This window comes from Moschus berezovskii, chromosome 1 (genome assembly GCF_049115385.1).
Source record: "Moschus berezovskii isolate FMDL1 chromosome 1, NW_MosBer_1.0, whole genome shotgun sequence".
NCBI lineage: Eukaryota > Metazoa > Chordata > Mammalia > Artiodactyla > Moschidae > Moschus > Moschus berezovskii.
The window spans coordinates 135640610-135651132 of record NC_142460.1 but is presented as its reverse complement, the minus strand read 5'-3'; positions in this window follow the sequence as shown (position 1 = coordinate 135651132).

Here is a 10523-nt window from a genome sequence, read left to right as displayed (position 1 = left end):
CATACATAATAAGACACTGTGATTGTAAAAGAACAGTGGCTTTAAATATGAACCCAAATTGTACTGATATGGGCTGATGTTCCTAATTACTATCACTGCTGTATATGGAGCTACTTTTACATGGGCAGCTCCATATGTATAGTGCCTTACAAGATGAATAAGGAGGGACTGATATTTTTAAGCCACTCAGGAGCTTCTAGCTGATTCACTTAATGAATCAAGGAGTGTTAGAGCAGGAAAGTATGCTAGATATCATATAGTCCACCTCTCATTTTGTAGAAGTGAAACTGAGGCTCACAGTTTAAGTACTCTGTTTCAAAAATCAACTTTCCCAAGACTATATAATGACAGAAAATTAGCATTTTCCAGTATTTAATGACACAATCTTATTTATAAAATAATATGTTGTTGTTGTTTAGTCGCTAAGCTGTGCCTGACTCTTTGAAACTCCATAGACTGTAGTCCACCAGGTTCCTCTATCCATGGGATTTCCCAAGCAAGAATACTAGAGTGGGTTGCCATTTCCTTCTCCAGGGAATCTTCACAATTCAGGGATTGAACCTGCGACTCCTGCATTGGGAGGCAGGTTCTTTACCACTGAGTCATCAGGGAAGCCCCAAAATTATGCATATGGACATAGAAAGAGAGTACAGGATGTACATTGAAAGGAAATGATAGCACAAATGAACACAGATGATTATTGCCTTCTTTGCGCTTTCTGATGTTTCCTGTTTCCTATAAATAAATAATATGAGCTGTTATGATTGATCCCAAGGTTGGGCACCCTAAACTTGTTAGCTCATCTCTCCTTACTTACCAATTGCCAGTAGTGAAGGCACCCCCATGAAACTCTTATTTCCTGTGGAGCATAGTTTTAAAGTAATTAGGATAAATATTAAAGTAGCTTTTTCCAAATTCCAGTCATTTGTGTGTGTGTGTGTGTATTTGGAGGAAAATTGCTTTACAATGTTGTGTGGGTTTCTGCTTGTATAACAAAATGAATCAGCTATAAGAATATATATGTATATCCCCCACCTTTGAGCCTCCCTCCTATCCACTCCCATCCCACCCCTCTAGGCTCTAGGTCATCTCTGAGCACTGAGCTGAGTTCCCTGTGCTATACAACTGCTTTCTGCTAGCCACATTTGTATATTATGTTAGTGAGTTTGGCATATCTGAGTATCAGTTGAATATTACTTACCTATTGAAAGTTTTTTAAATTATTTTTTAACAGACACTTTAACAAGCAAGATATAAGCATAAAAAAACAGGCACATGGAAGGATTCAAAGTCACCAGTGATTAAATATATATATAAATTGAAATCACAATGAGGCATTACTACATATCTGATCCGATGGCTAAAATTAAAAGATTGGCCATGCCAGTGTTGGCAAGGATGTGGACCAAACAGAACCCTTGTACATTACTGGTGAAAAGAAAGAAAGCTACAGCCACTTTGGGAAACAGTTTGGTAGTTTGTTGAAAGGTTAAACATGACAACCATATCCAATCATTGCACTCCTAGGTGTTTATCCAAGAGAAATGAAAGCATATGCTCATATGCTTGTACAAAGACTTGTACGTCAATTTTCATAGCAGTTTTATTTGTAGTAGCATAAATGAGAAACAGCACAAGGACTAATGGATAAGCAAACTGTGGTGTATCCATACGATGGAACACCACTCAACAATCAAAAAAAAAAAAGAATGGACTTTTGCTGTTAAATGGATGAATAACTATTTTAAGTGAAAAAGGCAAAAAAGAGTATACTTTTATAAATCTAAGTAACTACATATTAATAAACATACATATATATGTGTGTGATTATATTTACATAAAATTCTAGAAAGTGAAAACTATCATATACTGACAGAGAGCCAATTAAATGTTGCCTGAGGATAAGAGAAAGGTAGAGGAGGGCAGGAGAGAAAGATTATCATGGGCAGAAGGAATTTTTGGAGAGTGATGGACAAATTTATTATCTTGCAATGATTCTTCCATTGATATGTACAGATGCCAAAATTTATCAAGTTGTACACTTAAATATATGTCAATTAAACATTAATAAAGTTGCTGAAGCCAAAATAATCCCGCCTCAAAACTTGGATACCATAAGCTTGCCTGATACAGTATCATCGGTGTTATTATCAACTACTTTGCTTGAAGTCTCTGTACTTATAAACACCTTTCCCATTCTAATTGGCCCACCACACACTTAACAAGTTTTACTAAATTTAGTGTAGCATGAGTAACATTTTAGACCACAGAAGTCTACAGCAGTAGGGAATTGTTGAAAGTTTTTGAACAGTTGAGGAGTGAAATAATCTGAGCTTCTATTTAAAACAATCTACCAGAGAGTAAAGTGAACAATAAATTGGCATAAAGAAAAGATGAGACTGTGCATTTGTAAGAATAACAGTTAAAATGTTAGTATAATAATTCAGAAAAAGTAAGAGCATTCATGCTGGTTAATGTTAGCTTTGGAATGGGGCATAAGGGAAGAATTCAGCAGATCCTATAGAGGTAAAAACATTAGGACTTGGAAACCTATTGTATGGTTAGTAATAAAGAAGTTATTAAAGATCACTTGAATGTGTAAAGTCTAGGTGAACTGGGGCAATGGTGATTCTATAAAATGTATGGGCTCATAAGAGCATGGGTATGTGGAGTGTCCTGCAGATGGAAAGAAAGGTGGGTCTACCACTCAGGAAATACACTGGACAGACTGACTTCAGTTTGGTAGTTGTCTGTCATGAGATCATAGCTGAGATAATGGGAATGGATAAAAATAATCAAGGAAGAAACGGTAGAGAGATGAAAAGAGGAGAAAAGATGCTTTGTTTACTAGACACACAGAGGGAAAAGAGGACAGGGGAGGCCAGTGTAGGCACAGTGTTAGCATAGCATGGCAGAAGCTGAGAGTTAAAAGTTCAAGAAATGTATGTGTTAAGGATTTCAGGAGAAGAAATAATGGAGAAAATTGAAGGTTTTCAGGAAGAGAGTGGACAACTCGGAGTTGAGAGCTTTGTCCAGGCCCAAGATAAGGCTAGAGGGAAGATGAACAAATGAAAAGCACTAACCTGACCCTTTTGCTCTGAGGCATTTTAGAGGAGTATTAATTTCTTGCTAGAATGTGAAATGGTGCCCTAGCAATTTATTGAAGATACTGGAGGAGGAGAAAAATTGTACTTTATGGAGAAATCTTTTTTACTTTTATATTAACACCGACTTCAAAGAGTTCCTTGAGAAATTAATCTGGCCCTGAATTCCTTAGCAGAAAGAAACTCATTGGGTTTCAGATGAATAAGAAGCAATGCCATCAGTTTAACAAACTGAGAATGGTCTCCATTACCTTCAGCTATTTTAATACCCAGACACTGACTCAATTTGGCAAGAATGAGACTGAACCTATTCCTTATCTTTGTGATGTCAGGCAACCCCAGCAAAAACACCTCTTTGGGATTTGCCTTCCTACCCAGCTCCAGAAGCAGCCAGAAATAAGCATAACCAGAGAGAACAGGAAGCGATTATTTTCCATTTGGAATGTAACTGCCACCTCTACCCAAAACTAACAGATATCACAGGTGGACTAGGGGAAGAGACAATAACTCGTCTGCTGCTGCTGTTGCTAAGTCGCTTCAGTCGTGTCCAACTCCATAGACGGCAGCCCACCAGGCTCCCCCATCCCCAGGGTTCTCCAGGCAAGAATACTGAAGTGGGTTGCTATTTCCTTCTGCAATGCATGCATGAATGCTAAGTCGCTTCAGTCTGACTCTGTGCGACCCTATGGACAGCAGCCCACCAGTCTCCTCTAACTACGGGATTCTCTAGGCAAGAATACTGCAGTGGGTTGCCATTTCCTTCTCCAAATAACTTGTCTATACAAATACAATTAGTTTGATAGAAGTAAAAACATGACAGACCACACAGTTTGATATTTCTGAAGCTTTCAATTACATCAGTTTTGCTGTAGTGAAATTTCTTTAATTTTCCTGGCCCAGTTTTGAAAGTTACAATGCATTAATGTGTATTGAACAAACTTGTGAAGTAATATTCCCAAATCACTATACTTGTAAAGATTTTTTACATTAAAAAGTATCTTCTAGCAGTGAGCAGTTGGTTTTATTTAGGAATTGGCATTCAGAAATTTTAAACCTTATTAAAAATATACACTAAAAGCCACTAGGTACATACATCTGCTTGTACAGATCAGACTGAATTTTTTTAAGTTTTCTTTACAATTGAACTTAAAGAATGTAGGTAAATATAATCTGATTGGTAAGAATGACTGGTGGAAAGGATTAAGAGGGATGGGGTTAAAGGTCAGCTTTATCTTTGCAAATGAATTGGTAGAAACTAAAGCAGAAAACATGAGTCTAAAATCAAGATATTTCTTTTTCACCTGGCACTTTTCCTGGAAACATTAGGCATTCAAAAGAAGTCAGGAATCAGTTCTGTTTAAAATGTGAGTATATCAAGGTAATATACCAGCTGTCCTCTTCAGGTTTGCTTAGAAGACACATTTCTTTCTTTTATTGTGCGTCTCCTAGTTTTGATTATTTGTAAGCCTTCCTCTTCCCCCTCCATAGTCAGAGTCAGAAAGTACCAGATATTTAAAGGTAAACTGTGCCAAAGCTGAACAGCTGTCCCTAGTCTGGATTCTCCCTGTGACTGTTGCTGTGTAGTATTCAACTCCCCACTCTTACCCCAGAGCCAGGGCCACAGACGTCCACAGGAAATGCATCCGAGAGGTCCAAGGGGAGTGAATCAGACGCACATGTTCCTTGGTATGTGGTGATGGGCATCCTCAAAGTGCCGACCACAGGCAGGGCTCCCTAAGGCCAGAATTGGTTCCAGGCTTGTGAATGCCGAGTGTCTGCACAAGTTGTGCTGGAAAACTGCCTCTCCTTCCCCTTCTCAGTACAGTGTCAATGATGGAATGTTAGAGTGTTGCTGAGATGAAACATGTAATCATCTTGGGGATGTGAGGGATAAGCACATCTTTGTAACTGAGCTTAGCCACATTCTCAGGTGAGGGGTGAGTGCAGCCTGTCCCCAGATGGATTTTCCTGCCCCACAATATCAGAGCACATGGAACAGTTTAGCCAGAGAAGAGGCTCAATTCCATGTTTTAAAATGCAATTTTCAGTCAGTTATAGCCAATCAAAAAATTGCTTGATGAGTGGAGCTTGGTGTTACAATGTTTCTAAGCCTTATTTGTATCATTGTCACAATTAATGATTGCCTTTGGCACATAACAAATATTTAGATGTTTTACCAGTTTGTCAGAAACAACAAACTTCCCATTGTTATGTTCTGTCATTTGACAGAGATATGGCAATTTCAACAATTTGTTCTACATTCTATCTACAACTCACCACCACCAAATGTTCCCTGTCTCAGTGAAGTGATAGATTCACCTACTTGCCCCAAACTGCAGGAGTTATTCTAGATTCCTTCTTCTATACCTTCAATATTAAAAGAAGAATCCGAAGTCCTATGATTCCACCTCAAAAATCTCTCCTTTGATTGCCTTAGATCATTTGCTTTTAAGACACCTCTCATAAGAACTATTGCACTAGCTTTCTAACAGGTCTCTCTGCCTCCATTTTTGTCTCCTCCAGCCATACTTCCCATTTACTATCCATGCAGCAGAGGTATTCTCATGTAACACTCTGATATTATTGCTCCCTTGTACAGATTTTACCATGCTTTCTACTGCATGCAACCAAATGTAAACAGTTTGTGGCACATACAAATTTCCTCATTATCTGGTTCCCACCTCTTCAGCCTTCTCTTGAGAAACTGCCTCATCTCTCCTCCCTCCCTACGCCTTTTACACTTCAGCAATAACTAACCACTCAAAGTCATCAAAATATTTCAGTGTATCTCATACAATATTCAGGACATAGAGAAGGTTCTCTACGTTCTGTCTTGACTGCTCTTATCCTCTCTTTTATCTGCCAAATACCTCAAATCAAATAAGAAACATATTAAGTGATGAAGTGTTCTGATGTACCCAATGATAAAAAAAAAAATGCCCTTTCACATATCTCAAATGAGTATATTACTCAATTATAAAAATAACTTTATAATTACTCAATTATAAAAACAACTATGCTCTATTGTAAAAGTTTGTTTGTGTTTGTCTGACCCACTAAACTATGACTTCCTTGATTACCTAATCATCTCATCTTTTGTTTTCTTTTTAGCTACACAATCCTGAAAAAGATTTGCTTGCTTTTTCACTCAAAATTTCTTTCTGAGTTATCCATATTGATTTGTTTAGCTGTAATTGGTTGTTTTACATTCTGTGTAATATTCTAGGATTCCATTTTATGAATGTATTAGAATAGTTTATCCAATCTTCCATAAGTTGACGTTTGTTTCTTGTATATTATTATTATAGACAATATTGCCATTAAGCCTTTCACACATCTCCAGATGCACATGTGCACAAGTATGAATTTGAAGGTAGAATTGCTGGAATGTCAATCATATACTTCAATTTTTAGACAATGCAAAAATTTTTCAAAATGATTTTCTAAAGTATAATTTTTTTTTTCAAAATTCTATTGGCCAGTAATAGAACAATGGAAACAGTGTGAGACTTTATTTTGTGGGCTCCAAAATCACTGCAGATGGTGACTGAAGCCATGAAATTAAAAGATACTTGCTCCTTGGAAGAAAAACTATGACCCAACCTGAAAGTGAAAGTGAAGTCGCTCAGTAGTGTCCGACTCTTTGCGACCCCATGGACTGCAGCCCACCAGGCTCTTCTATCCATGGGATTTTCTAGGCAAGAATACTGGAGTGGGTTACCATTTTCTTCTCCAGGGAATCTTCCCGACCCAGGGATCGAACCCGAGTCTCCCTCATTGCTGGCTGACGCTTTACTGTCTGAGCCACCAGGGAATCCCATTGACCAACCTAGACACCATATTAAAAGGCAGAGACATTACTTTGCCAAGAAAGGTCTGTCTAGTCAAAGCTATGGTTTTTCCAGTAGTCATGTATGGATGTTAGAGTTAGACTATAAAGAAAGCTGAGCGCTGAAAAACCAACGTTTTTGTACTGTGGTGTTGGAAAAGACTCTTGAAAGTCCCTTGGACTGCAAGGATATCCGACCAGTCGATCCTAAAGGCAATCAGTCTTGAATATTCATTGGAAGGACTTATACTGAAGTTGAAACTCCAGTACTTTGGCCACCTGATGTGAAGAACTGACTCATTGGAAAAGACCCTGATGCTGGGAAAGATTAAAGGGGGAGGAGAAGGGGACAACAGAGGATTAGATGGTTGGATGGCATCACCGACTCAATGAACATGAGTTTGAGCAAGCTCCAAGAGTTGGTGATGTACAGGGAAGCCTGGGGTGCTGTAGTCCATGGGGTCGCAAAGAATTGGACACAGCAGAGCAACTGAACTGAACTGATTGGCCAGTAAAAATTTCTATTGGCCACTGCCAGTTAAGTGTAATGTTTGGGGTTATCTTTTCAATGGAAATTAACTGAATTTCTGTCAGAAAAAGTTTATTTGTATCGTTTTAAGCAATAACTATTTTGATTCCTGTCAGTTTCCTACAAATTACTACATATTAGAATACATGTACTTTCCTATCAATTTCCAAAAATGAATAACTTTGCAGAGTTGTAAAACAGCATGGCCAATAAAGAGTCAGCCAAAATTGTACAGACCAATAGAATCAGATAGTCCTGCAGGATCTGCTAGCCAGAAATCTGCAAGCTACCACTGGCTAGCCAAATCCAGTAGTAGCCTGCTTCTTAAATCCCACATAACAAATTTTTTACATTTTTAAAGAGTTGTAAAAAAGAAAAAAAAAATGCAACAGACATATGTGGGCACCCTAAAATATTAACTTTCTGGTCCTTTACAGAACAAGTTTTCCTACTGTTGTGCTAGCCAGTTCCTTCAGTTCCATTAAAAATAATCTCTTTTGTCCTTTACAAGGACAATTGTTTTTTCCTGCTGGGAGACTGAACAAATTAATATTCTTACCAGTGGTATGTAAGAAGTCAGGTGAGTAAAATTTGGTTTTATGTTGGAGTTTTAATTGATATTTACTTGTTAATTAATGAGATTGTGTATCTTATTATGTGCTATGGTCATTTCTATTTAAATGAAAGTGAAAGTCTCTCAGTCTTGTCCAACTCTTTGCGGCCCCATGGACTATACAGTCCATGAAATTCTCTAGGCCAGAATACTGGAATGGGAAACCTTTCCCTTCTCTAAGGGATCTTCCCAACTCAGGGGTCAAACCCAGGTCTCCCACATTGAAGATGGATTCTTTACCAGCTGAGCCACAAGGGAAGCCCAAGAACACTGCAGTGGGTAGCCTGTCCCTTCTCCAGGGGATCTTCCCAACCCAGAAATCGAACTGGGGTCTCCTGCATTGCTGGCAGATTCTTTACCAATTGAGCTATCAGGGAAGCCCATTTTCTATTAAATGTCTGTTTATGTCTCTTATAAAAGTTGGCTTAAAGCTCAACATTCAGAAAACTAAGATCATGGCACCTGGTTCCTTCACTTCATGGGAAATAAATAGGGAAACAGTGGAAACAGTGTCAGACTTTATTTTTTGGACTACAAAATCACTGCAGATGGTGAGAGCAGCCATGAAATTAAAGACACTTACTCCTTGGAAGGAAAGTTATGAACAACCTAGATAACATATTAAAAAGCAGAGACATTACTTTGCCAACAAAAGTCCATCTAGTCAAGGCTATGGTTTTTCCAGTGGTCATGTATGGATGTGAGAGTTGGACTGTGAAGAAAGCTGAGCACCGAAGAATTGATGCTTTTGATTGATGCTTTTGAAGTGTGGTGTTGGAGAAGACTCTTGAGAGCCCCTTGGACCGCAAGGAGACCCAACCAGTCCATCCTAAAGGAGACCAGTCCTGGGTGTTCATCGGAAGGACTGATGCTAAAGCGGAAACTCCAATACTTTGGCCACCTCATGAGAAGAGTTGACTCATTGGAAAAGACTCTGATACTGGGAGGGATTGGGGGCAGGAGGAGAAGGGGATGACAGAGAATGAGATGGCTGGATAGTATCACCGACTCGATGGACTTGAGTTTGGGTAAACTCCGGGAGTTGGTGATGGACAGGGAGGCCTGGTGTGCTGCGATTCATGGGGTCGCAAAAGTCGGACACGACTGAGCGACTGAACTGAACTGAGATTATGTCTCTTATTCATTTGGAGTGATTAACTTTGCTTCTATTTGCAGATCTTTATATACTCTAATAATTTTACACTTTTATGTGTTGGAGATATCTTTCCCTAGTGCATTGCTATTCCTTTTATTTACTTTACAGTGTTTTGGGTTTTTTTTTTTTTTTTTTTTTGGTAAGCAATGAGAATCCAGTTTGTAATTATATTTACCAGTCTCTTTAGGTTTTGAACTTTTGGGGCTTTGAAATAATTCCATTTCATAAGATATTCTTTTATATTTATTTCTAACACTTTTAACACTTTAAAGATTTTTACTTACCACATTTAAATATCTAATTCCCAGATAGCTAATTTTTTATACTGTATAGAAAAGCAATGTATTTTCCATCTGAAGGTTATCATTATTTAAATAATTTTAAATTCTTTATCTATAAGCTGACTCTATGGATACATCAAGTTTTCTTAAAAAATGAGTCCACATTTTCTATCTCTATTTCATTTGATACATTTTCTTTGAACCATAAATTATTGCTAATTAGTAAATTACGATTAAAATTAATTTGTAAGTCTTATTTTCTAGAAGGTTAAATTCCTTCTACTTTGTTCATTTTTAGGATTGTCTCAGCTATAATTTTCTGTTTCTTTCGTGATCATTTTACAATCAGCTTATCATATTTCAAAAAAACATTTTGGACATTTGATTGACATATAATTTAATCTATAGAATAAGAATTGATATTCCTATAATATTAAATATTTAACTCTGAGTTCTCGATTTGTCTCTCAAATTACCTGTTTTTTTTTTTTCATAACTTTTGGGAAGATTTATAGCTTGTATGCCTTTTTATGAGATTTACTTCTAGGAAAAAAATCTCTCTATGTCCATAATTATATTATATCGTTATCTATCTATACATATATCAACCTAAAAGAATAGTCACAACCTTAAAGTTGAGAGGTGTGTTTTATTTGGTGTAGATTTTTAGGACTTCAAGCCTGGGAGAGAGCATCTCAAGTAACCCTGTGAGAACTTCTCCAAGTAGATGAGGGGAGGAGGCCGATTATATAGAAGTTTTGCAACAAAGGGCAGATAATCTGAACATCAAAAGACTATTGTTAACTAGAGAAAACTAGATATCCTAAGCTAAGGAATTTAGTGCTTTCCTATGCATGGGAAGATGCAAGAGTCTGGGTTCACTGAAATCATTCCTTTCATGTGCATCTCAGCTATCTGGGGTCAGTATCCTGTGTTATTTCACATCCTGAGCTTCCTTGGGGCTCACCATAGGGAGTGGCTACAGTCCTGATGGCTGCTAGTTCACAGATA